Source organism: Ailuropoda melanoleuca, chromosome 6 (assembly GCF_002007445.2).
Source record: "Ailuropoda melanoleuca isolate Jingjing chromosome 6, ASM200744v2, whole genome shotgun sequence".
Taxonomy (NCBI): domain Eukaryota; kingdom Metazoa; phylum Chordata; class Mammalia; order Carnivora; family Ursidae; genus Ailuropoda; species Ailuropoda melanoleuca.
Window position 1 is genome coordinate 81,823,382 of NC_048223.1, and position 26,882 is coordinate 81,850,263.

At 56.9% G+C, this 26,882-nt stretch overlaps 1 protein-coding gene across 7 annotated transcripts in view; it reads left to right on the forward strand.

The window, feature by feature from the left end:
* Positions 1-332: 332 nt before the first annotated feature.
* The window catches only part of ZMIZ1 (zinc finger MIZ-type containing 1), a 235,280-nt gene continuing 208,730 nt past the window's right edge, over positions 333-26,882 (forward strand). For 4 of the 7 annotated variants that reach the window (XM_034662762.1, XM_034662760.1, XM_034662764.1 and 1 more), the window contains exon 1: positions 343-839. The gene's annotated coding sequence lies outside the window, so the exon portion shown is untranslated. Of the gene's footprint in view, positions 840-26,882 lie in introns of all 7 variants that reach the window. The other 3 variants (XM_034662768.1, XM_034662766.1, XM_034662770.1) reach the window with 2 other exon arrangements.

The following is a 26,882-nucleotide window of genomic DNA, read 5'->3' on the forward strand; positions in this document are numbered from 1 at the left end:
CACTCTAGTCCCGGGCGCGCGAGCCAAGGGGGTGCCGGGTGTGCCGGGTGGTTTTTGCCCCCTCCCCAATGTGGTCCCTTCCTAGGCTCAGCATTTCTCTCCTACTCTAAACTTGCAGGAGCGGGGAGGTGGGGGCGGGCAGGGAGAAGTGGAGGAAGGGGGAGCAAAGAGGGAGGTGAGTGACGGGGTGGGGGGGGTGACGCGCGAAGCTCTTCCGAGCCACAGAGGGGGGAAAGCTTGGAGAGGGCCGGGGCCAAGGAGCGGGGAAGAGAGAGTAAAAGAGGAAACAGGAAAGGCGAGGGAGAGAAAAGGGCGAAAAGGAAAGAGGGGGAGTGAACCGCGAGAGCGCTGAGAGAGCGCGAGCCGAGCGGAGCCCAGCGCTGGCGGCGGCGGCGGCGGTGCCGCGGCACTCCGTTCCGTCCGTGGTTCCGCGCCTACTTTTGCGGGCGGCCGGCGGCGCGGGGCCCTTTGGAAATAGAATAGCCAATGTAATCTGACACTTCAACTTGCTCGGCTCCGGGCGAGTTGATTCACTTACTCACCCCCTAACGCCGAGTTCCTTTTCACTGTCTGTGGACATTAAAAAAGCGAGCGGCGGCGGGCGCCCGGGAGAGCAGGCGACCGGGCGGCGAGCAAGCAGCGACCCGGCGGCGGAGCGAGCGAGCAGCGCCGGCGCAGCGCGGTGACCCCAGCCCCGGTCGGCGCGGAGCAGGAGCCGAAGCGGAGCCGTTCTCGGCGCCCTCGCTGCGCTCTTCCCGGCCCGAGCCGGGCCTGCCCGGCAGCGGCCGCGGCGGCAACGGCGCGTCCTCCAGCGGCGGCAGCGGCGCTCGCAGCGCCCGGTAAGTTTGGGTCCAGACCCGGGCGCCCGCTACCGCGGGCCTTCCTCTCGCTCTCCGTGGACTCTTGGGGTGCGAGCGTGGGGCGCTGGGGGCTTTTCCCTTGAAGGGTCCGCCGGGGCCAGGCAAGCCGGGCGAACGGCCGGTGGCCGAGCTCCGCTGCGCTCCCCACGGCGGCCCGGGGCCGAGGCCCAGGCGACCGGCGAACGCCCGGCTGCGAGGACCCGGCTCGAGCTGCGCGCGGGGGCCGAGGCTCTTCGGGTGTGCGGGGCGTGAGTAAGGTTGTGCGCGCGCGGACCCTGTGCCCGCCTCCTGCCGGTGCGCCTCCAGCCCTCGTTCTGTACACCCGGGCAGGACCGGGATTCGGGCAGGGAGGATAGGACCCGGGTAGGACCACCTCGGTCTCCCTCACCTCCTTCGGGGAGACGCGAAGTTGTGCGCCTGTGTGTACGAAAACCGCCGGAGACGGCGCTGGATTTCGGGGTGGCAAGGGGTGGCGGTGCTAAGTTGTGCATCTGAATTTCCAGGGAAAACACACACTTTTGTAAATGGGAGGTGGAGGCGCGGTTAAGTTGTTTGTGTGTGAATTGCCCGGGGAGACGCGGCGCACGGTACTAGTGGGGAACGCCAAGGGGTGTGTGTGTAGGGGCTTCCCGTAGGTCTTGAGAAGCCCGAGGGGCGTCAAGGCCATCGGCTGGACGGGGCTGCCCCGGCCAGGAGGGGAGCCCAGAGGGAAGATGTGCGTGTGTGTGCGCGCGCTCGTTGCAAATACGAAAGTAATTTCTCCGTGTTCTTTCTTCCTCTCCGTCTCCGGCGGCGGCGGCGGCGGCGGCCCCGGGGGAGTGGGAGGCCGGCCGGGGCGGAGGTTGGGGGGCCCGGCCGGGGCCGGAGCTGGGGTGGGGGGGCGGGCTCTGGAAGCTTGTTTCACATTCCTAGCGTCTGGGCTGGGGAGAAAACAGTGGGGAGCGCGGCCTCGGCGTCTGGGGCGCGGGCAGCGGGCGCGCGTCGCCCCCTCGCCGGGGACATCTGTCCAGGAAGCCAGGCGGGCGGGGAGAGGGCGCGGTGCGGAGGGCAGGCTCCCCGCCCCAGAGCAGCGGGGGCGCGGGCGAGGGGCGGCCGCCTTCCCGGCCATTGTGCGCCAGCAGATTTTCACGGGAGACTGCCCCGGAGCCGCCGGAGAAGGCCGGGAGTCGGCCTCAGCCCGGGGTTTAAAAGACACTCCAGGAATGTAAACAACCCGGGCAGGAGGGCGGGCTGGCGGGAGCGCGCCAGGGCAGCCGGCCCGGGCCCCCCACCCCTCCTGGGGGGGACAGCCCGACTGCAGGGCCGCCCAGCCCTTACCCCTCTACCTGCCGCAAACTTTTTCCGCCTCTGCCTTCCAATTTCCCAGCTCGCCCCTCTAGCGGGGCACAGAGCGAGGGCCTCTCCCGAGGCTGGGGCACCGAGCGACTGACACCCGGCGCCTGACCCTGGAGGCCTGGCGGCCCGGCCCCTGCTTGGGTGTCCCGAATCCAGGCTGCTCCTGCTTGAGAGCCGCAAGCTTCCTTGGGCAGTGCCCGAGTAAACTGGGGCTCTGAGAGCTGCCTGCCTGTCTGCCTGCCTCTCTCCCTCCCTCCCTCTGTCCCTCCCGCTGCTCCTTCCCCACTCTCCCCCTTCTCCTCTCCCCTGACTGCTTTTCCAATGCCTTGACATGAGGGAGGAAGATTTAACTTGGCAGCCCAAACAAATGTTCTCTCAGAGGTCCTCCAAGAAGCTGGCGGCTGGGCTGGCAGGGTGAGGGCACTGCTCGGCCAGTCTTTTCCTCCTCCCTGCTCTGCCACGGCCATTTGGAGCCCCCTGGGTGGACAGCCCCGGGCATGGGAAGAGTAGAGCCCAACCCTGCCGATTTAAAAGGGCAGTGAGAAGCTGCCTGTGGAAGCCCCCCCAGCTTGGCGCTGGGCAGAAGCCGCAGGGAGCTGCCTCCTGGTGCCGAGGGTTTTCTGCAGGATTTTCTTGAGCAACAGTTTGTCTCCCTGCTGCAACCTGGGAACAGGGCCTGGTAGACCAGAGGGTTAACCCGCGCTGTCTCCTCCTCTCCTGTGGGTGTTAAGGACAGGCTGGTTACACAGGGCAGGGCAGGAGGCCAGAGGCTGTTCTCAGAGGTGCCTGCCTTTGCTTATTATTGTTTTTTTTGAAGGTAGAGATAAAGAGGCAGGCGCTGTGGTTGGAGAACGGGCAGCTTGGCCTGCGTTGAATTCGGACTTGACTTCACTGGCATTGGTATGGTCCTGGGAGTTTAAAAGTTGTTTGTAAGCTATTGGGGAAGTTGAGACCAGGGGGCAGGCCCCTTGCTTTCTCTGTCCTGGCTGCTTTTTGAGGAGATCCAGAGCAGGAGTTGGGGTGGGGGGGGGAATTCCTGGCCCCTTGCTTCCCCTCTGCCTGGCCCTGGTGCTGTGGTTTGTGAATGCCCCAAGCCTCTGCGCTGACCTTTCTCTCATCAAGTTGAGGATGTTGAAACACCAGCATCAAACAAAAGACACATTGAAAGCCCTATCTGCCACAGAGCACGTGTGACTTTGGGGCCAAGGGAATGCATCTGGAGGGAGATGGTGTTTTCTTCTAAGTTTTATGATTTCGGTCGGGTTTTGTTTTTCCCAAAAGGACAGAAGCATCTCCTTGTCCCAAGTCACGAGGTTATGAAATGCTGTTTTCACATGTAAATCTCAAAACTTTAGACTTTTGAGAGTTAGTAGCTGGACACTGGAGCTGGGGTGGGGGGAGGCGCTCAGAAGCAGGGAGTTTTCAAGAGTTTTAAATGGTTTTTAGATTGGGGTTTTGAGGCATTCAGGGTATGGCTCACAGAGAAGAGTTGGGAATGAGAAATTGCCGGACTTCTGGGAAACTTTGATAACTAGCCCTGTCTTTGCAAAGAAGGATTTCTGGCTTCTTGGTGGGGACAGTATGTCTCTTTTTCCTCCTAAGGAAAGAAGGGAGGGGGATCCTCTATTCCTTTCATGGCCAGGAGCAAAGTGAAGAAAGGTCTAGAGACTGTGGGATTTGGCCACAGAACCACAGGTTCTCTCTCTCTCTCACACACATGCACACTCCCCTCGCAACAGTAACACAACACTCTCTCCATACCTGGCCCCCAGAGATGTGCCCCCACATAGGACAGGTGCCCACCAGCAACTCATCCTGGAAAATTGCAGGGGGAAGGCTCCCACTGAGAAGAGCTGCACACTTCACTTTTTCCCTGATTGACAGAGATGGGGGGGGTGGATAAGGAAGGAAGGCACTTTGAGGCCTACTGTGTCCTGAGAGTCCTGTCACAAGAGTACCTGTGTGTGAAGCCACGGATACGGAGTTCTGAGGCCTTGGCTAGTGTCCAAAAGCAGCCGTGACCCTTGCCTCAGGGTGAGGCATCACTGAAAGAAATTTGGGCACCAACAAGTTAATTTCCGGAAGCTTCTCTGGGCACTCTGTCACGGAACCAGGAAGCAGGGCCTGCCAGGTTGTGACTGGGTCTCATACGTTTTCATTCATAACTTTGCTCCCAAGGGCTTCTGCCGGGCTCCTATCACCGCCCCATCTTTATGAGGTTCCTCGGGTTTTGTGTGGACAACAAAGGCCAGTTTGCAGTAATTACCCTGGACCCCGCTGCAGCCTTGCCTGGTGACTGCTCTGACCTCTCAGCAGGACACAGTGGCCTCTGTCCACGCCCTCTGAGGGGGAAGCTCTTTGTCCCTAGAGCCCGTGACAAAGGCGGGGGGAGGCAGAGCTTTCCTGGGCTATAAACTCTAGGGGTGATTTTGAGGTTGGGCCTTGCCCTCAGGGAGAATCAAGAGAGGCTGAGAAAATCAGTCCCACACACAGCCTCTGAGAAGCCCTTCGTGTTTCTTGGGTCTTCCCAGTGCTTGAGGAGATGGGGGAGACGTGTCAAGAGGCTGGTTGCCTTAGGCCAGTGGCTTCACCCTGCTGGGACTCAGTCTCCTAATCCGTAAAATGGGTCCAAAGGCAGAGGCACTCTGATCCCGCTAGGCTGCTGTGAGGATGAGGCAGATATGAGTAGTAGAGCCCTTGGTGTGTGTCCTCTGAAGCCTTGGCAGGCTCTGGGTGCAGAGTGGAGCACAAAGGTGTTGCCTTGGGGGTGCTAGAAGCATTTTCCAGAAGGTGCTTACCCAAGCCTACTTCCTTGGCAGCTTATATCCAGTCTTGGCTTGCATGCCCCCTGTGACAGGGCGCTCACCACTCCGAGCAGCTTCTGCCTTCAGTGGACAGCTCTATGAGTGTGCTCTGTTGCATGGCATGCTTTCTGGAAATCGTTTCCTCCTGACCCTCACTCTGGGTTTGAGGTGCTGGGGGTCCTCCAGACCACAGTCTCCTCCTTTCTTGAACGATCACAGATTCAAGACCAGGGGTCAAGCAGATCACACTGATGGAGGGGTGGATGTGGACACCCTCCAAACGGCTGCCTTCAACCGTTATTGGGAATAAGCTGCCGGGAGTGAGAAGAGGTCTTCCAGAGGGGCTCACTGTGATCTGTCCGTGTACGTGCTGGGTTTGCCTCTTGGTACTTTTCCCTCCTCGGATTGACAATGAGGAGAAAGAAGGAGGTACATGATGGGGGGTAGGGTCAGGTCAGAGGCCCAGCATTGGTGCCCCAGATAATTCCTAAGAGTCCACAGTTGTGACAATCGTGGCCTGTGAGACACCCAGAAATGGGTAAGATAGTTCCTGTTCCTCGGGAGCTCACAGCCAGTAAGGGCAGGAAGATCAGTCCAAATAAATAATTAACCACTACCAGCTGGCTGCCTGCCGTGGGGCGTATGACAGTAATAACCAGGGTCCCTCGCCTTTGTGTTTGGCACTTGGGGGATTTAGAAGCACTCTCCAAGTTTATGGCACTCCGGCAGCCACTGTGGAAGCTAGCTACTCTTTAGAATTAGCCCCACTTAACAGAAAAGAAAACTGAGTTTCAGAGAGGTAAGATGACCTGTAGCCAAGCCAGGACTCAGCCCCAGGCTTTAGAGCTGCGGCACTGCTGCGGCCTTCCCAGTCCTCCAAGCAGGCAGGGACACGGGTGCAGAAGTCGGTGTGGACCCGGTGGGATGGGGACTCGGGAACTGAGGTTAGGGAGGAGGAGCCGTCCACAGGAAGGGTCACAGAGGGGCCTACCTGTGCCCCCCCACCCCCACCCCAGCAGTGTGTTCCTTTCTTTTGGCCTGGTGCCTTACAGCTGAGCTTACTCTGAGCCCCAAATGCTGCCGTGACTGCTGGGGCACACGTGTCTGTGCATGGGTCTCCAACCCCATCCCTGGCCCTAGAGCAGGAAGCGGAGATGTTTCCAGGCCCCAGATCCCTGTGCGGCCCAAGACTCTTCCCTGGGCTGTGATGGTTTCTATAGATACGGACGTTGACTCAGCCTGCCCCTCCTCTGGCTGAGTCAGTCCTCGGGCTGTGTGGGGTGGCCACCCTGTGGGGGCTCTTGGGTTCCTCCTACCCCCAGACACAGCCCTCCTGCTGCCCACGTCCCTGTGCCCACTGCTGTGGAGTTCAGCTGAGTGCCACCCCAGGACGAGGCCGTAGCTGGTGGGGTACAGAGCAGGATGTGGCCGGGCAGGCCGAGCTGGCACCTCCCCAGGAAGCCTGGCCCAGCCTGGCACACCTGCACAGGTAATGACTGTAGCCCGGGAGGGCCCCGGGGCCCACGCCTGTCAGGCCCAGCTGCCGGGGTTACTGCAGGATCATGCTGGGGGAGGCCGGGGTGTCTGAGCTAATTAGATTTCTTAGATTTCAATGCTCCCCTAATCCTGTTAGCCCGGCTGTAATTGTAACCACTTGAAGGTTTCAGCCATGGCAGGCTGTTGAGGACAGACGGTGTGGGGACTCCGCTCTGCCCCAGCCCCAGCCTTAGACAGCCAGCTGGGGACTGGGGACTCCTTTTCCAATTCTCCAGGGTGGGGGCCTGAGTGACAGTAGGTGTTGTGCTTTCTGTGGAGTCTTGGCCCCGTGGACCGTCAGAGCAGGCATGGCCCTTAAGGGTCATCTGGCTCCAAGCCTTCGCTGTGTGGATGGGACCACAGAATTCTGCACCAGGGCAGGGGCTGGCCCCGGGCCTCAGTGGCTGGTAGTGGCAGGGTGCTTGGGTCTTTGCGGTCTGGCTTTGTGATCTTTGTCCCTGGAGACTTCAGGGCAGGTCTGGAATTGTACAGGACTCGTGAACCCTCCAGAGAAGTCTACCCCAAAGACAGGGGCTAGGGGTGCTTCATTTGTCCCACAGCCTGTTCCCCAGTTGGCATCACACCCCCCCCACACACACACGCATGGATCCACGTGCCCTCACACATGCTGTCGCCTCTGCTGGCCCAGGTTTCAGCCGAGGACTCAGGCCCATCTCTCCTAGGGCCGTCAGACATGGGGGCTTTTCTCTTCCTCCCCTGTCCTAGATTCTTGATCTCTTGGAGGGTCCAAGTGAATGCAGATTAGTGCTTTGCCAGAAAATGGCAAGGCTATTCTGATGGGGGTGGGGGTGGGGGTTATGTTAGAAGACAATCTCTTTGTGCTTTTAAAGTCTCTTCCAAAAATTTTTTTTTGGCATCTGGTGTGAATGGAACTTGCACTCTGTCCCTATCCTCTCTCCTGCCCTACCTCCATCCGCATTTCCCAAAACTTCAGTCATCCACCCACAGAGGTTGGTGCTTGCAGGGGTGGTGGAGGTGGGGGGTGGTGGCTGTGATGCCTTCAGAACCCCTGTCGGGGAGGTTCCCACCCAGCAGTCACATCCTGTCCTCCACTTGGCCCTAGAGCAGCAGGGAGAGGTGTTTGAAGCCTCCCTTGCATTCTGCAAACTCCATGGCTCTGAGCACATAGTACAGAGCTGAGGGGCTGAAGGGCTCACCTAGCCTGACCGTTCCTTTCCTAGCCCAGCAAACCCAGCTGTGGGAAGAAAGAATTGGCCGTTTCCAAGGGCAGCAGTGAATTAGTGACACAGCCAGGCCTGGAACCCTGTCTGCCCAGCCCATTAGCTCATTAAACATTTATTGAGCATCTCCTGTTGGCCGGGCACAGCCCCGTTAGCCACGCTTCGGAGCTCATCAGAAAATGCGCTTCCATCCTTCACCGGGAAGGAACACATGAGCCTGGGAAGGACGGGGTTCATTTCTGAGCTCCCGGGGTAAGGAATAAGCACGGGGCTTCTCAGGAGTACTCCCAGATCCTGCACAGCTGGGAGGGCACGGGCATTAGCACTCCCACCCAGCAAGATGTTTCTTAAAAGGTCATCGTAGCTGGGTTGCATTGCAGATTGCAACCCAGAGGGAAGTAAAATAGAAACCCTCCAGGGAGGGTAGAAAGTTTCTCATCTGTCCAAGTCCAAGAAGATGGCCCGCTGCCTTGTTCCTGATAACACTTCCTCTGCAGTTGGGGAAGCAGGGAGGGAGCCCCTCGCCTCCCACCCTGGGAGCCACATGCATCAGGCCCAGGTGAGAGCATGTGAGGAAGAGCCAGCGGGCTTAGAACAAGGGAGAAGATGCCAAGGGCCTGGACCTCACCCTGTCCACAGGCACTTACCCAAACCCCCAACCTGCTCCCTGGTAGACCTCCGTCAAAGCTGGGAAATGTGGCCCACAGCTGTGACCAGCCAGCCCTGTGGCTGAAGGACAGATGGGATAGGGAGACCTCTGGGAAGGGTCCTGAAACCCTTACTTGGCATTTGCAAGTGGGGAGGGCTTTTCGAGGGTCTCTGTCCAACCTTGTCATTTGGCAGTTGGGGAGACCCAAAGCCCAGAGAGGCGAAGGGACCGGCCACAGCCACAGCAAGTTGCTCCCCACCCCCCCGCCCCACACCAGGGAGGCTGAGTCGTCTGAGTGGGTGGGGAGGGGTGGAATTTTCTATTGCTGTCATGTTTGGGTGCTCCTGCTGTTGTTTACATCTTTAAAACAACTTCCCAGAGTCTACCAGAAACATCGTAATAGCCAGTACGTCTTGGGCAACTAATTTGTTTTAGGCCCTGCTTAGACTGCTGCATTCATTTCTCAGCTCCACCCTTTGTGGCATCTGTGACTTAGGGCAGGTTCTGTTTAACTTCTCCAACTCCCGTCTCCACGTCTGCAACACAGACATCTTCATAGTATAAAAAGTAACACATTGCCTTCCCCCTGGGCTGGGAGAATGGAGCGCTTGCAGCGCCAGGCACAGAGTAACTGCTCAACAAACAGGTCCTCCCACTGACGGGTGAGGAGACTCGGGTCGGATGGATCGCCCAAGGTCCCCTGGTAACCTCAGGACCAAGCACAGCTGGACCTGGCATCCAGACTTCCTGACCCTCAGCTCCTGGCCGTTGTCCGCAGTCTCCCCTTTGTAGCGGGAAGGTCGGGCGGGTCATCTCTAAGAGGCCCTCCATGATAACATTTAATTGAGTTCCTTTTAATTCAGCCTACCAGTGAAGTCTGTTCCCCTTGCCAACGTGGTCCAAGGTGGAGATTGACATCTGGGTTCCTCCCTGCAAACCTCTCTTTCCTCCCCTGTGAAGTGAGGCCAGTGGTGACACCACCTTCCTCCCGGGCTCGTCCCATGTGGAGAAAAGGAGAGCATGAGAGACTGGGCCTCGTCAACCACCAACCATGGCAATGCGCTGTGGGACCTCAGGCCAGTGACAGATCCCTCTGGGCCTCAGTTTCCTCATCTGAAAATCATGAGCTGAGACCACATCAGGGTTTCCCAGAGTGGGCTGTCAGGAACCCCAGTCCACCAAAGGAAGGACCGAAGAGCACGGCCTCCCTCTCCTGGGACACTGCCAACCCTATGCCTCCCATAGAGGTTCCCAAGTGAGAGGACCCTCCTCCCACCTCCCTTTTATGCAAAATAGCTTTTGAAGACACCAGTGACTGTCCCTTCCAGCTCTGGCATTGATGGCTGGTCCCCTGGTTGGTTTCTCTGCCGAAGAACCACTGTCCCAGAGGGGCTGTGCACAGTGGGGAAGTCGAGGGCAGCTTCCACATGGACAGTCCTCCCCGCCCGCCACCCCCCGCCCCCAGCCTGCTTTCTTGGCAGTGCCCCCTGACTTCTGCCCCTCAAGCCCACAGTCCTCCATCACTGTCTCTGGCCTCCTCTTATTGTTATGAGACCACAAATCCGTCTGTGGCCAGGCCGTCCCAAAAGCCAGAGCAGCTTGACAGAGGGGTGCGACCTCTGCCATGTCCCTAGAGATGGGCCTCGAAGACACAGAAGCTATCTGAGCAGGAAGAGCCTCGTGCTGGGCCTGCCAGGGCCACACACCCCTGAGCCCACGTGCACTCTTTTGCAAACATGTATTTTTCTGGAGAGATGATCCACGGCTTTATTCTGATCCTTAAATCAGTTTGGACCCATGAAAGCAGTGTCAGAGCCATGGCCTTCATCGAAGGGTCTAAAATTGCCATCGAAGGGTCTAAAATTGCCCTGGCCTCTGAGTGGACCGGGACTGCTGTGTTGTCTTTCCCCACCTCCTTCCTGCAGGCTCTTCTGTTCCAACTCATTGGTGCCACTGCCCTAGCCATGGAGGTGTCTGTGTCTGCAACGCCTGCTAATCCAGCTTGACATTGTACTGGGGAGGGCACCAAGGCCAAGGGAGGACGAGGGACCTGACCAAGGTCACTACAGTGGCAGGCCCCTAGGACACAGGACCTGGTACAGAGGCTGGGGCGGCCCCAAGGGATGGCCTCCCGGGCTGGCTGACTGCATGGCTGAAACCGTCTGGTCTTGTCCTCTGCGAGTGCCTCTGTGATGTGTACCAGAACTCCAGAGTCACAGTCCCCAGGAAGCTAGGGACTAAGGTGAAGGGAGGAAGTTCCCACCCACTGCCTCTTCTAGAAAGGCTGGGCAGGACTGGTTTGGGGCTTATGTCCTCTGGCTCAGGAGGCCATTTTCCCCCTGCTGTCCACACTGCCTGTTTACCCTGCTCTCTCGGCTTAATATTTCCTCCTCTAGGGCCGTGGGGCTCACTGGTGTTTACAGACAGAGGGTCACTCTCTACGTTCAGGATGCCTGGCTGGTATGGATTCTTCGTGAGCCCTGCTGCTGTTAGTGGGAAGAGGCAGCCTGAGGCCCTGCGGGGGGCTCTGGGCCGAGGTGAGCTCCGTGCTGGCAAGCCCACCATGTGACCATGGATGATTCTGCCTCCCTGGCTCACAGCCCTCATGTCCCTGAGTTTCTGGGGTCCTGAGGAGTGGGCTCTTTGGCTGCCATGAGCACGTCGGAGGGACTCCTTGGCCTTCCACCTCCCTACCGGGTTTGCTCAGCCCTCCTGAGCTCCAGGCCCCCAGAGTGCCTCTGATCCTGGAAGAAAAGAGGACACCTCGGGTTCCATTTCTTGCCTGGTGTTTGGCGACTGGGCCGAGGCTGCAGAGGGCGCTTCCACGAAGCTGTGAGTTCAGCATTGATTGATTTTCTGCGGAAGGGTGGCTTTCGGATCCTTCCACCTCAGCCTGGGTTGACACCGTCAGTCTGATGCGAGCTTTAGCTTCAAGGCCAATCCTTCTAGACAGAAGGAGTAGAGCCGCTTGGGGGTTTGGAATCCTTGAGGGCTCCGGAGTTCTCCGAGCTTCTTACCTGGTGGCTGGCTCCCCTCCTAGCCAGCTCGCCAGAGTTAAGATTGCCTCTCCTGACAAGGGCTGCAGACACCGCTCCGCCTGCTATTCCGGGGACCTTTGAGTCTCAGGACCACAGGGAGCTTGGCAGCCACCTCCTCTGATACCTGTTCCACAGGGGACTTATGCCCCCTCTGTAGCATCCCCACAGAGTACCTTCTGGTGTGGGCTTGTACACCTCTGGGACAGGCTGCTCCCCGCCTCTCTGCAGCTTTCTTCACCTAGGATGCCTCCTTCCAGGACCCAGTGCTCCTCTCAGGACCACGGAGCGTCTGGTGAATGCAGTTCTTGTGAGCTCCCTTCCATACCCTGCGTCAGAGATTTCTCTTCTAGGCTGAGTGCAAGGCTGGAGTGAGCAGAGTGGGCTTCCTGGAAGAGGTAGCCTTCTCTTCCTTGGGCCTCCTCATTATTTCTGTCTCTGTTCAAGAGCCTGGGCTTTTGGAGACCTCAGGGCTGACCTGGAAGTGATCTGACCCAGGTATGAGACATGGAAGTGGGCTGGGGAGGTCCCAGCTGTGGCTCCGTGGGGTCTGAGGGAAAGAAAGTGGCTTGGCTTTAGCTCTTCAAGGGGAGGGTCAGACATGCCACATGGTTTGAAAAAGATGTCTATCTTACTAGCCTCTGCCAGCAGGCTCACCTCCCCCTGGGACTGGGAGGGTAGCTGGGGGGGGGAGAGGGGAGCCTTGAGTAGTGCCCCCTCCCCTTTCAGCCTCTCCCTACTTCCTTCCTGAGCCGCTGTCTGCCCAGCTGTGCTCCCTGCTGCCCTGTCAGGGGACATTCTGCTTACGTGTCCTGCGGCCCCAGAGACCTGGAGTCTCTGCGGAGGGCCCTGGATTTGGAGTCACAGCTTCTGGCACTGTCTCCTCGCAGCGGTCTCCCCCCGGGGCTGTCGCAAGAGTCCGAGGGGAGGGCCAGCACTTCACATGCCGCACCGTGTCACCGCGTCAGGGAGTGTGATGGTTTATTACCGCGTGTGGTGACGATAATGTCAGCACAGAAAGGCCTTGGAGATCATCCAGGCCAACCCTCTCATTTAGCCGCTGAGTCTGACCCCAGAGGGGACAGAGGCCTCCCCAAGGTCACAGGGCAAGTCCGTGGCAGAGCTAAAGCACAAACCCAGGCGTCCTGCCCATCCGCCAGGGCCCAGTCCCCCGCTCCACTTGTCCCTTGACAGAAACCCTTTGCTAGAGAGACGCAGCGGGGAGACCCTTCTGTGGCTGTGGCTGTGGCATCGGGCTCACCTGGGACTTACCATCTTCATCTCACAAAAGCTCCTGGGCCTTATGCCCCTGGCTCTACTCACCACAACTGCTGGCCCCGGGGGCAGGCAGTGTTCCCTGGGGTCTCCCTGAGACAACTGGCTCCCCCAGCCTGGCCCCCTTCCCTGGGGCTGCTGCCCTGGAACAGGGCACTCCCCTTTACTTCCTGGCCCAGACAGGGCTGCCTGTACCCTGCCAGCTGTCACCTTGGGTGGAAATGGAGTCTCCAGAAGCCTGCCTGAGACCCCTCATCTAGGTATCTGACCCAACTGGCTGCAGGGTGTGACCCGGGCCCGGGACCGTGGCTTGAATTTGTGGCCCTAGTTTCAACCTGGTGTGACCCCTCCCGTGGCTCTGAAGACTCGAAGATGCCCAGAATGTTGGAACAGGAGGGACCTGGGCGACCAGCTTAGTTCATCCCCTTCTCATCCCCATTTCTCTGAATTAGGGAACTGAGGCTCCAAGAGGGAAGGAAGCGAGCTCACAACCAGCAAGCTCCTTCCCCGCTGCCAGCTGGGCCCCCTTCTATCTCCTGCCCCCTGAAGCTGAGTCCCAGGCCTACCCAGGCCTGGAGTGTATGGAGTAGGGGCACTGGTATCAAATAGCAACTGCCGATGCATCCCTGCAGGACTCTTCCAGACCCTCAGGCCAGGCCCTGCTTGCCTGCCAGATCTGGGAGGGAAGCACACATTTCCTGCTGGTGGGTCCTTGTGCCAGCCTGAAAACAAGGTTTCCTGGCTCATCTGGAGCCCCTGGTGTTCTGCCCCTGGGAGAGCAGAACCTGGGATCCTTCTGTGGCTCCCTTAGCCTAGCTCCCCACGAAAGATTACTTACTCATTCACCAAGTTTGTTGAACACCTACTACATGCCAGGCACCATTCCAGGCCCTGGGGATACAGTGGTGAACTTGATAGAGGCCTTGCTTTCATTGTTATAGACGAGACAGACAGTAAGTCAACAACTCCGTGTATGATGTCATTCTGAGCTGTAATAAGTGTTTTGAAGAAAAACAAATTAGAATAAGGTGATAAAGGAGATGGGTGGGGATTGGGCTTCTTTAGATGGAGTGATCAGGGAAGGCTTCTCTGAAGAGGTTACATTTGAGCAGAGACCCCGAGGGAAGGGAGTGAACCCCTTGAACATTTGGGAGAAGGGCACTCCAGACAGAGGGAATGACATGTGCAAAGGCCCTGTGGCAGGAGTGTGCTTGACATGCTCTAAGAAAGGCAGGGAGGCCAGTGTGGCTAATGGAGTAGGAGAGGGAAGAAGAGAGGAGAGGAAGTTAGCAAGGTGGAGCGGTCACAGAAGGCCTTCTGGAGCACAGGAAAGGCTTCCGACTTCATGCTCAGCAATTCGGGAGCCACTGGAGGATTTTAATTAAAGGACTGAGACTATCTGAGGTGCTCTCTAAGAAGATCCCTCTGGCTAGTGAGCTGAATGTATACTATAAGGGACAAGGGAGGAAATGGGGAGACCAGGTGGGCAGCTTTTACAGTGCCCCGGATGAGGATGCCGGTGGCTTGGACTAGAGTGTTCGGCGGAGGTAGTGAGACAAGATCAGATCCTGGATGTATTTGGAAGGTTGACCAAGGTCATGCCCAGAAGCCCGTGGGGAATGCCTGCCCCCTCTATAAAGCAGGCTGAGGGGCTGCAGCTGGAGAGCTGGCCGCGATCTCCAAGTCTTGTGGGTCTGAGCGCTTTTCCTTTTCTGCTCTCACCGCTCCGGTAGCCATAAGCTACGGCTGTAGGGTGCCGTAGGGGCGTGGTGAGGTGTTCCCTGCACCCTCGCCCGCACTTGTCATTTTGCCCTTCATCCGCAGGCCTGCATCTTTTTCCATTCCTGTGCGCGCTGCTGGCTTTCTGACATGCTGTCACCCTCAAGCCCTGGGGCCTTGGCCTCTGTCCATTCCTCCACCCCCACAATTCTATCTGGTGAACTCCTGTGTATCCCTAAGAGCCCAGTCCAAAGCTACCGCCTCTGAACTCCCTTCCCTGATACTCTTGGACCTTGGGGATTTCTTCCTCCACTGAAAATTCTCCTGTTCCGCTCCCTCCTGCACTCCATTGCCTGGGATCGACCGCTACTGGGGCTGGGGCTGTGCCTCCCTTCACACCCCCTCTTTCCGCTCTGTGTCCTCACAGCCTGGCCCAGGGCCCGGCACAGAGGAGGGAACAAAAACATTTCAGTGTATTCCTGGAGCAGTAGCTAGTTACTATGGAAACAAGGAAGTGTTGAAACTTCCCTAACTTTTGAGGTTGGGGTCACAGAGGGCAGCTCTGTTTTGTCCCCATGGGATCAATCCAGGATGACAATTCTAGGGTTCTTAGGGATTCAAAGTCACCTTAGGCAGGCAGGTCCTTTCCCATCCCTGGGCCTCAGTTTACCTATCAGTAGCATGGAAGCCTGGGGGTTGTTCTGCTCTCTAAGGCCATTTCTAATATCCCCTATCTCTCTGCCCCCAGTCCTGCCCTATAACTACAGGCAGGCCCTTTGTTCTCTTTGGGCCTCAGTTTCCCCATTTTGTTCATCTTTCTCTCTCCTCTGAGAAGTTACCTGCCTGAGTCAGATGCCTCCAGAATCCCAGAGTTTCAGCAGCCAAGTGACCCTCGATAACTAACCTGGGATTCTTGGGACCTGCAGAGGCACAAAGACGGAAGTCTTGCCTTCCAAGCGGGCAGCAGGGAGAGCAGGACGGTGGGTTGTAGGGAGAAGCCAGGCCAGCTCACTCTGGTCTGAACCTGCGCAGGCCCCTGGTCTCCTTCCCTCACCTTGAAGGTGGCCAGAGCCAGTGTTTGTCAGGGGGGCCTTGCCCCTGCGGGAGGCCGTGCACTCAGCCTTCCGGTGTGAGCAGAGGGTTACAGCTGACAGTGCTGGAGGGGCCCCAGGGGCCGCCCGCAGTGGTGGGGTGCAGTGGGTGGGCAGTCCCTTCTGGCCATGTGTCCTCTCCCTCCACTTCATTGCTCAGCTTCGTAGCACCCCTCGCCCTCACCCCCAGCAACCCCTGCCTGGCTCTTTGGAGTGCCTTGGCCGTCCCCAGCAGGCCCAGAAGGGGAGTGATCTGGGATGAGAGGGCCTCTGGGCTCTCTGGGCCTGCTTGCTCATCTGGAAAGTGGACAGTTCTCACCTCCCAGGGCTCCCAGGAGGGGAGACTGAAGAAGGCAGTTTGTGCCCAGTAAAGACGGGTGTCGGTATTGCCCGCTAGAGACAGGCCTAGGCCTCAGCTGGAGGGATGCCCCTGTGAACAGCTTTTTCAGAAAATGAACACTGGAAACTTTTCAGCGCGGGACTCTGGTGTTGGGTCTGAGAAGTACCTCCACCTCTGTGTCTGAGCCGCTCCCGGCGGTCAGGAGCCAGGTGGCCGTCGGGATGTCCTTCCCTGGCTGTTAGCCTGCCCGGTGTGTCTGCTGTTAGGCTGAACAACACCCTCAGGGCAGTACTGGGCCCTGGAGGGGACCCTGACCAGGGTCGGAAGACCCATTTCCCATTTCAGCCGTGTATCAGCTTCCTGACCCGGTCAAGGCCCTGGCTCTCTCTGCCCTCAGTTTCCCCATCTGTGCATTCGAGGCCCCTTCTGGCTGGAAGTCCTTTTGGAAGCCTGTTTGCATGTTTTTACCTCCAAGATAAGCAAGGCTCCCTACACCAGCCCCCCAAGATCGAATAGTGTTTATCTCACCTCTACTCAAAAAGTTCTCACGTTTCTTAAACAGGGGACTGCCATCTGCCCACATGGCTTTGGACTTCACCATGTGGATGGTGGTCTAATGAGTCACCCAGCCCCTCCTTGCCAGCAATCCTGTTTTTGTCCGTGCTTCCTCCTGGGGGCCTCAGGTGTCTCCCTCTAGACTGCCCCAGCCCTCTGCATTCTCCCCCGCGGACTGTCCTGTCTGTGAGGGTACCAGCTGGCTCTTATTGCTATGTCCCCAGAGGGCCTGAGCAGAGAGGGCGTTCAGTAACAGCTAGGTGAATGATGGAATGGAAGTGCTTAACTGCCCGGATAGTTCCAATTGTCTCAGCACGTCAGTTTTACTCTTCTGTATTCACTTGCTGGAATTTTGCTCAGTATAAAGGATCTTTTTTTAAAAAAACCTCAGTTGTTAGTAAGCTCCAAGGCCAGAACTGGTCTTCTATACTTTTGGCCAATCCCCATTTTTCAAAACTGGGGCTTTCTGTCTTGTGTTTTTGCATTTCCTTTATTCGCCTTGTTTGAGCAGCTACTTTTTCTTTTTGGGACTCTAGACAGTAAATAATCCTACCTCGCATTTTATTGAGATTTCTCATCCCAAAAAGGCAGGGAGGGTTAGTAAACACTCAGTTTGGGTGGTTCTTTGCTTTGCTGTGTTTTTTCCTTTGTGAATTTGATTGTGTCTGTTTTTCCTGCCTGGTCCCCGGGCCTCTGACACCCCATCTTCCTGGGGGTTGCTCGGGGGCATTGCGTCTGCTGGGTCCACCATGTGCAGTAGTGTGCGTTGCATACTGCTCAACTGGGGGACACACACATTATAGCCCCCACACGTTATCCATTTATTAAATGAATTTCTGGTGGTTGGTAGTAAAGTATTTTGAGGAAGAGGAGCCTTGTTCTCATTATCATAAAGCCACTGTGAGGATTAGGAGTAGGACTGCCATTGGCCCACTGCCCTGACTGAAACTTGGACTCTCCCTTGGCTCCTCCCCAGGACTAAACCTATGACACTGGGTTTCCGTGTCCCCACCTCCCTGCCCTGAGCCTGGCCTGTGGGAGTAACTCATCAGGGAACTGAAGCCTCCAGACTCCACCTTCCAGATGTTTTTGAAGCTGCCCATCTTCTCCACCCCCCATGCAGCAGCCTTCTCCCTCAGGTGTCTACCTCCAGCCTCCCCTTTTCTGGCCTCCCCCCGACTTGGCCCCAAGTGTGACCTTAATAAAATGCACCTATGATCTTATTATCTTCTCTGCTCTACCTACGACTCCTCCGTGGCTCCCTACCACCCACAGCCTGGCATTCAGGGCCCTGTGTTCTCTGGCCCCAGCTGAACTTCCAATTGTCTGTGTTTTACACATTTAGTACTCTGCCCTGTCTGGCTGGCAAACTCCTAGGCATCCTGCAAAGCCCCATAGAAGCCTTGGCTAGCCCTTGTCACTTGTCAGATCAAGTGGGCTGGGCCCTCACCTTTGCCCTAGTTCCCCTAGCACTGTTTTCTGACCACTGTTGCAGTCGTCACCTGGCAGGACTGTAGCTACCAGCAGGGTACCCCAGCCATAGGCAGGCTGTGACTACCGACACCCAGCCCCACACGTGGCATCTAGTAAACATTCCAGAATCCTTGCTGACTAAGTAAGTAACTAAATGATGGCTCCACTTTACATAGAATTGGTAGGTTTTGTGGTTTGGAGGAGAAAAAATACATATATATATATATATATATATATATATATATATATATATATATATATAATATATATAATATATATGTACATAAATATGTATGTTTTTGTGGGGTTTTTTGCATTCTAAGCAAATGCCATGGAAATGACTTGCACACTTTGCTTGAGAAAGAATTGAATAATCTCAGCCCTGGGGTCCACAGCTGGCCCATGTACATGGCCTGACCCCTGGCCCCTTCTTTTGCATTCCCCGTCTCCAGTTAGAGCCAGAGGGATGGCTAGGCTGCACTGGGCCCCCAGGAGTGTCTCCTAGCCCTGATTGTCTTACCCAAAGCTGCCAGGCTCTGAGGCTGCCTGGGTGCCAGCTGTGCCCACGTTGCTGCCCTACTCCACTCGGCTTCCTGGGAGAAATGGCTCAGCAGCCACAGCCTGGCCAGGTCGCAGCGCCTCTTGGGCAAGACTCCCTGGGCAGGGCCAGGGGCTGGAGCCTCGCATGAACGGCCCATGCACCAGGCGAGTCTGTGGGCAAATGAGCTCCAGCTTACCCTGGTGCTGGGGGCGGGCAGGCGGGCGGGAGGGACACCCTTCTGTTGGGTAAACATGGGTGTTCAGGCCTGCCTGGGCACATCCCTGTGCCATATTGGTTAGAGGCGCAGGACGGCATTTGGCAGAGCTGGGAACTGCCAGGTGTCAGGCCAAGGGTGACCGAAAAGGACACTTGAGAGTCTCCACAGACCTTGCCTGGGACTCGGGCCTTCCAGCTTTGTCAAAAGCAGAGCAAAGGCTGCAGGAGGTCTGGGGGTCTTCAGGCCCACCTGACTCCCGGCCCTCCCAGTCTTGAGTCTCTTCTCTACCTCCCCACGGGCAGCTCCCTGGGACCTGGGACCGGTGGGTGGGCCACAGGGAGGTGACTTTGCTGAGCCAGGGCGGAGATCAGAGCTTCTAGTCAGGTGTCCCCTCTGAAGATGTATTTCATCCCACACTCATCTGAGGCAAAGCTTCTGTCCTTGGGAACCCCCACATGCACCAGGCATGGCTCTTTGGGATCTCGAGATTGCTACAACAGTCCTCCGAAGTAAGCTGGTGTTATCCCCATTTTAACCAGGAGGAATCTGGAGCTCAGAGGAGTCAAGATACATCAGGCCCCACAGCTCCTAAGGGGAATCTGCTCTTTCTCCCTACAGTTGGGCCTTGGGCCCCTTTCCAATTTTTCTTTTTAAATCCCGGCCTCTTGGTACAGATGAGCAACCCTATGGGCATGGTTGCCAGCTCCTGCCTCTGACTGGAGAGCCTGGCAGGTGCCTGGGCCGGTGCCTCATGGGGGAAGTGGACGGGTGGCCGTAAAACCCTGAGCAGCTGGCAGAGTTCAATGCCACCGAGGAGAGCACCTCTGTGGCCCATGGCTGGACCCTCAGCATATTGGACCATCCTCCCCCCATGTAGCTGGAGCCAAACCCTGCTTCGGTGCAGGAAAATGTGCCCTTGGCACTTGTGTAAACACAGATCGAGGACCACACCATTGACAGAGAAAACACGATGCCACCCCCCCCCCCGCCACCCCCATGAATCCAGCACTGTGGGCGGGAGCGTTGCCTACTTACTTTCTTGGCGATGAACTTGGCTGAGGCTATTTCTTATCTTCTCTGATTTCCTCTTGGCTAGTTTTGGCCCAATGCTGTTGGAGTCCCTGCTTCCTTCTAAGGGAAGCAGCAGACCCCTCTTCCTGGGCCTCGAAACATAGGGCCTCGTAACCCTAGGGCTACGATGTCAAATCAGACAGAAGTCAGGTGGACATGGGCAGAGCTGGGTCCTCTGGGGACTTGGGGTGACAGCTGCATGCTCCCTGAAGGTGGATCCCCATCAGGACACGTCAGCAAGCGTGTCTCCATCTGGAAATAAGGATTAGCCCCTGGCTTTGGAGGGCTGCCGGAGTCACCTCTACAGGCCACACCTGGAACGGCGAGCCAACCAGTCCTTTTCAGGACAGGGGCCAGACCTGCCTTGTCCTTTGTCCCTCTTCCCCCTTCCTCCTCCCAAGGCCACCTGCTCCCTTTTTACCCACATGCGCGTGTCCAAGTGTGCGCACGTGAGTTCCTGGTTTGGGGAAGGGAGGGGCAGCTTGAAGAGAGACAGGACAAACCCGAGTGTAATTTTATTTCTGTGGTTCTCCTTTCAAGCTGTCACGGTTAATCTATTTTACTTGTCACTTTGTAAATCATTATGCAGGATTAAGCCTTTTACCAGCTTTTAAGGCGTCTGCAGCCCTCGACAACCCACCTCTTCCCCACGCTGCCTTCCGAATGTCCCTCGCTGCTCTGGGCTCTGGCCCACTGCTGCTCTTTCAGGCATGTTCAGTTGGAATGAACATGGGAAGCCTGGGGGACCTCACGCCTGTCCTCGAGTTTAGCTGGCCCATATTACTGATGGGAAGACAAACTCAGGAGGGGCGGGGTGCCCAGGCTGTGCCCTGGATGCTCGATTGTTTCTGATGTGCCTTGAAGCAGTCGGGGAAGGGGGGGTAGGGTCTGACAGTCATGCAGGGCACCGCAGTGGGAGGGTTTGTCCTCATTGCCCCCAGGGGCCGGGCGCGCTCCTCTCCTCGTAAGACTGTTCAAGACCCACAGGGAGCTCCAGCTTGGAAGAGGTTGAAGGGAGGCAGGGATGGGGTGGGCTGCCCACATGTGCTTGGAGCTCAAGAAGGACCCCCTGTCTGCTCTAGAGTGCAGGGCCAGGCATGCAAGCTGGGGTGACAGGGAGCTGGAGATGTAGCTAGAGGCCCCCACCCTGGCATGCAGGATCCCATTTATTGATTTCTCTAGAATGCCATGCCCTCCTGAGAAGGCTCCAGGATGCAAGAACAATGAAAGCATTCGTTGAAATGTTGGGAGTCGCAGACAGTGGCCAGGGCCCACTAGGCCAAGAGCCAGCAGTGTGCAATGCTGCATTTCCCATCGCCAGCCCATCTGGAGAGGCCTGCTGAGCAAAACAGAAAACAAAGACACCCCCTTGCAAGGCTGACACACATTTGGGGAGCTGAGGCTTGCGGGGTGCCTGTTGTGAGAGGGACAGGGATCTATGTGCCCGGGGGGCCATGAAAGGGCAATTCCTTCTTGTTGCTCGGGTTCCAGTGTTCTCTCCTGCCTGTCCGCTGGTAGAGGCCCCGTCTTGTAGGCCAACATTCACCCAACCTGCTTCCCTCGTGCTCCACCCAGATCTCCTTTGTCTTGAAACTTAACAGATGAATCACTGGCTTGGCATTTCAGTCCAGCAGGAGAGCTGCTGGAGTAACCCTTAGGGCAGGGCTCCTGCTTGGCCTGGGGAGGACTCCTGATGGAGAACAGGAACCCTCCTGCAGCCTCCAGATGCTGGGTCAGCCCCCCCCCCCATGCTGGGTGGCAACTGCCTCCTTATTTTCCTGGCTTTAGATGAGCTCCTTCTAGAAGGCCAGACCCTCTCCCTTATATCCCTTGGCATGGGGGCGCATAGGGCACAGGCTAAAGCAATATTTCTTGAAAGGTTGGCCCAACAAAAATTCTGAGACCCTCACTTTCAGGAGTTTCACAGTCTAACTTGGAAACTCAGCCTTGGCTACTTGGCAGAGCAGGAACAATACATCCTGAAGTACTAGAGAGATCAGCTAAGAAGTTCCATGGGGAACTTGGAACCAGTGAGAGATGAGAGTGGGCTAGAGTGGTCAGGGAGGGCCTCCTGGAGGAGGGGGCATTTAAGGGTGGTGTTGAAGATGGAGAGGTTTTCTCCAGAACAAAGCAGGAAGGAGGGGGAGGAAAGACACTTCTGGGAGACAGAAAGGTGTGACCAAAGGAAGAGAGGTATACATATCAGGGGTCTGGGGGAGCTCAGCCAGAGCCCCGTATCTTCAGGGGAGTAACCAAGGCCAAGTCTCCAGGAACGGCTGCGACCCCAGAGAGAAGGCAGGGTGAGGAGGGGACATTGATCCTAGGGCTGGGGCAGGGAAGCTTGAGCAGGGAAGGGCGGGGACAGAGTAGCATTTTGGGCGGTGAATTAGAAGGCAGGGAGCTGCCCAGCTTGGAGGGGGAGACCGAAGCCTTGCTGATAACATAGGTGAGCGAAGTCCCTCAGGAGCAACTGTGCTGGGTGGCAGGGCTGTGAGAGCGGGCCGGGGGGGGCCGGGGGGTCCTCCAGCGGGGCTCCTCCAGCGCTGAGGAGGGGGTAGAGAAAGCAGGGGCTTCTGAAGGTCCAGCGCCAGTTTGTCCTGACAACTCCCTTACTGGGTGATGTGGTCCTCAGCCTCTGTCATCAGCCTGCCAAATGGGGAGACTTAAAAGCCCCTGCCCGCCTTTCTGCCGGCTGCTAGGAGGAGAAAAAGAGGCACGGTTAGGGGAAGGTTTTTGTGAGCTGACATTGTTGGTGGGGTGTCATCTCATTCTGGAAAATCAGTGGCAGCGGTGACATGGCCATTTCATGGCTCCTGGCCTCCCTCCATTCTCTGGCTTGGAGGCACCCTGTGCATCTAGGTGTCATTCTCAACAAGCCATGTGTCTTCGGACCCGTCCCTTCCCTCCTGCAGGCCTCAGCTTTGCTCTCAGTAACTGGGTCCATCCCGGTAATCCCTGCCCACCCCCCCCCGGTGCAGAGTGTGGCAGTAAATGTGTGCCATGTACGGACACCGCCTCTGGAGTTCCCTGCTAGGAGACTGAGGCTGGGGCGTCCTTCTGTGGGCAGGGCCTGGCAAGCCCAGTCGTCACGACAGCACAGTGATCCCTCCTCGTAAGCTTCGGAACTTCCAAGAGGACCCGGTGCATGCCTCTCAGTCTCTGACGACTTCTAGGTCCATTTTGTGTGTTCTTGCACTTCCTGCCCACTCGCTGGAGGCCCCCTGAAGAGTCTGGCCCCAGCAAGCCGTTCTCAGATCCCAGCTATTCCCCAGCAAGCCTTGCACACGCATGTGCCTTGAAGTGATGCTCCTGGCTGTTCGGGAATCCCAGTGCCAGCTGGCAGGGGGGCGGTCAGGTAGCTTGCTTTTCTGTAAGATGGGTGAATTTTTTTTAGAACAGATTTTGTTTTTCTGATCACCAGAGCTGTTTGCATATGAGGCAGGCAGTCGAGGGACTGAGTCAGTAGGAGAAAGGCTTCTGGGGACTCACAGTCTAGAGCATAAAAGGGACCATCCTGAAGCCATCCAGCAAGAGTGACTGGGTGGCCGGTCCAGTCATAATAATGGTGATGATTATTTTCTGATTCTTCACCACCACCGCCATGGTCAGGAGACTTACTAGGGTCTCAGCACTGTGCCGGGTGGTGTATACGCATTATCTCATTTAATCTGCCAGAGAACCCTGTGAGGAAGGGACTATTTTTATCCCCATTTAACACACATGCACAAATGAAGTGGTGCTCAGAGAGATTAAGGCCACAAAACTAGAATGTGTCAGAGGCACAAGTCTCAGTGTCTAGAACCTTCTCTCCCACTGCCCTCGTTGACCACTTCACATGCCCTGGATGCCTCTTCAGGGCCCATGCCTCGGTCAGTCCCCACGAGACAGCGTGAAGCCTTCTTCCTCTTTCCAGGAGGTGTGGGGTACAGAGGACTTTCTGTATTGGGGAGATAAAAGAGCCCGTTTGGGATGATTTTTATCAGCTCGAGCAAGCCGGTTTGACTTACAGGAAGAAGCCAATTTGCATTTTGGGAAAGAGCTGAGTGTAAAGGCCACGGTGAGCACTGGGTAGATTTATAAATAAACAGTCGGCCGGAGGCGTTGTATGTCCCCAGCCGTACAATGCTGGGCTCATATTGACACCACAGACCCGTTGGGCACGTCGCAGCTGCCGTTTGGACAGAAAGGGCCTAATCGAGTAAGAGCATGCCAAGGAACCCATCCTCCGGCCTGGCTTCCCGGCGCGGGCAAGCCGGTGAGTCCGGCGGCAGCCGGGCCCGTTTCCCGGGGCCTTGGCGTTGCGAGCCGGGGGCACACTTCAGGAGACTTCCATTCCTTGGCCTTGAAATGAGTAGGACTGACTTCCCAGGTTATTTTGAGAATTAAGGGAGGTAGGGTCGACTCCTGCCGACATACCAGTCGTCTCTGTCCTGCTGTGGGTTAACTGGGTGATTTAGGGCAAGTTCCCGGCCTCCCTGGACCTCGCTCTCCTCTTCAGAAGGCAATGGAGTGGATGCTGGCCAGGGGCCTAGGACCCTCAGGCCAGAGGGGGCTGCTCCGGCCCCACAGGATCCAGGAACTCCAGCTCCCTGGCCAGCCAGATTCTTATCCCACAGCCTCCCCGTGTGGGACCCCTGGCCTTTGGCTTCCCCGTCAGCGGTGGGGGTGATGGAGGTTGTTAATGTGTACTAATGTATGCTTAGTACTTAGCATGGAGCCAAGCACATGGAAAATTCTCATAAATCAATTATATCTGGAATCCTTATTTCAGGGGGCAAGAAAAATCTATCTTCAAATCAGAATACTATCAGTTCAGTCAAATATTCTGATTTAATTCCAGATAATACTATACACCAGTAATAGCCATAATGCCAGTAGTTAGAAGACCACCCCTATCTGTTCACCGTGTGAACTCCCAGAACTTTCCACAGTGACCCTTGTCCAAGGCAGCCTTGCTCAGACGGACTTAACCAGCCTGGTCATTCAGTCTCTCCAGTCTCCAGCTCGCCGCTTGGCCCGATAAAGATCATCAGTGCTTCTTATCTGGCTGCTCTGAGGGCGGACCTGCCACTTCCCTGGCCTTCTGATCACGCCTGTCTGTTGCCTGGGGCCTGGAATATACCTGATACATGCCACCTCGTGAACAAGGTCCCTTGGCACCCGTTCGTGCAGGAATAGCACCTGGACCCCAGCACCCCTACGGGGATGCCCAGTTATTCTACAGGGTGCCGTGGGTCTTTTCCCCACAGAGTCCAGGTGTTTCAAAGTTTCTAGAACATGCCGAGCACTTTCCAGTCTCAGGGCCTGCCTCTGCACGGGATCCCTCTGCCCGCATGCCCCATCATCTCATGGCTCTTCTCAGAAAGGCTGAGGCTTGTTTCAAGCCTTTAGGGGTTCTGTGTCTTGTGGCCACCTGGGGCCCTCGTAGCTCAATCGTCATGGTCAGTTTGAAGGCCAGCAGACATCAGCACTAAAGGCGCCATAGGTGTGCACTGTGCACGGCCACCGAGGAAGATGTGCACTCCTGTTGCTGAAACTGACCTCTCTCGAGGTCCCTGTGAGACTGGGGTGGGGGGGAGCCCAGGCTTCCCACCCCCATCTTGTAGGGAGACCAATTGGACAGATCTTGGTGCCGTTAGTTACATGCTCTGCTTAGTAGAGAGACCGGGATCGGAACCGGTTCCTGGCCTGACCTTAAGCCCTCCATTTCCCACTTGCCCTGCTGCCTGAGGGGTCCTGGAGGACGCTGAGGGGCAGGAGGGGCTGGGTGAGGAGGAGCAGGAGATGAGTGCTGACGGACAGATGTTTGCCCCAGGAGCTGGAAGAGAGAGTGTTTCATAGGCCCTCTGGCGTGGAGGTCAGGGGTGGGACGAGGACCATCAGCCCTGAAACAATCAGCCTTCTTCTCGAGAACTTCTTTTTTTTTTTTTTTTTTTTTAAAGATTTTATTTATTTATTTGACAGAGATAGAGACAGCCAGCTAGAGAGGGAACACAAGCAGGGGGAGTGGGAGAGGAAGAAGCAGGCTCACAGCAGAGGAGCCTGACGTGGGGCTCGATCCCATAACGCCGGGATCACGCCCTGAGCCGAAGGCAGACGCTTAACCGCTGTGCCACCCAGGCGCCCCTTCTCGAGAACTTCTTGATTCAATATGCTGCCTTCAGGGACTGCTCGAAACTGGCTCCTCTGTCCCTGCCTACACTCAGACTTGGGCACTCATTCCCACATGGGCGAGGGGGCCTGCAGGGGGTAGTGCCCCGCTAGGCTCTGGGGCTGTCACGGTGACCAGACAGATAAGGTCCCTGTCTGCAGGGAGCCAAAGGGGGAAAACAGGTCAACCAATGCCCCTTTATGAATTGTGTCAAAGCGCTGAGAAAGAAACACATGGGCTGCTGCATGGAGAATGGGGAGGGGTGGGCGTGGGGGCCCTTGAGGCAGGAAGGCCTTTCTGAGAAGAGCCACTAGGTGATGGGGCATGCAGGCAGAGGGAATATCCCATGCAGAGGCAGGCCCTGAGGCTGGAAAGTGCTTGGTATGTTCTAGAAACTTTGAAAGGAGTCTCATGTGGCTGGGGCCAAGTGGCCTGAGAGAAGGTGGGCCCTACCCACATCTTCCACCTCATCTTGGGTCTTCCACTGGCTTCCAGACAGCCAGCAGAGCTGCCAGGCCTGCTGTGGGCACAGGCCCAGGTGTGGACACAGGGCCGTGTCTGCTCGTGGGTTCCAAAAGGGCCAGCTCCCTGCCCCAGCCAAGGGGCACGTGACAAGATGACATCGATGGTTATTTCTGCCTCCCACCAGCCACCTCCATCATAGCAACATGAATGGGAGGCCTGCCCTGAGCTCTTGCTCTGTCCCCAGCTTGACTCTGTTTGGGGACACCACACTTACCACCCTTCACCACCTGGTATTTCAGTGACCCTTCTGCTGTCAAGGAGTGAGGAGGTTGGTCACCAGGGGTCCTGGAACGAGCACAGGTTCTCCCACCTGAGTTGGCCCCGGCCCCAAGACCTTTATTTACTTTGGTCCTTGCCTAAAAACTCTGGTAGCAAAGCTGCCTGGAATGAAATGTGAAGAACTCAAGATAATAATAAAATCAATTGGACTGTTTCCCCAGTAATTCTAGAGACTGATGCATCATTAATGTTGGTAATACAGTGCCTGTCAGATCACAAACTTC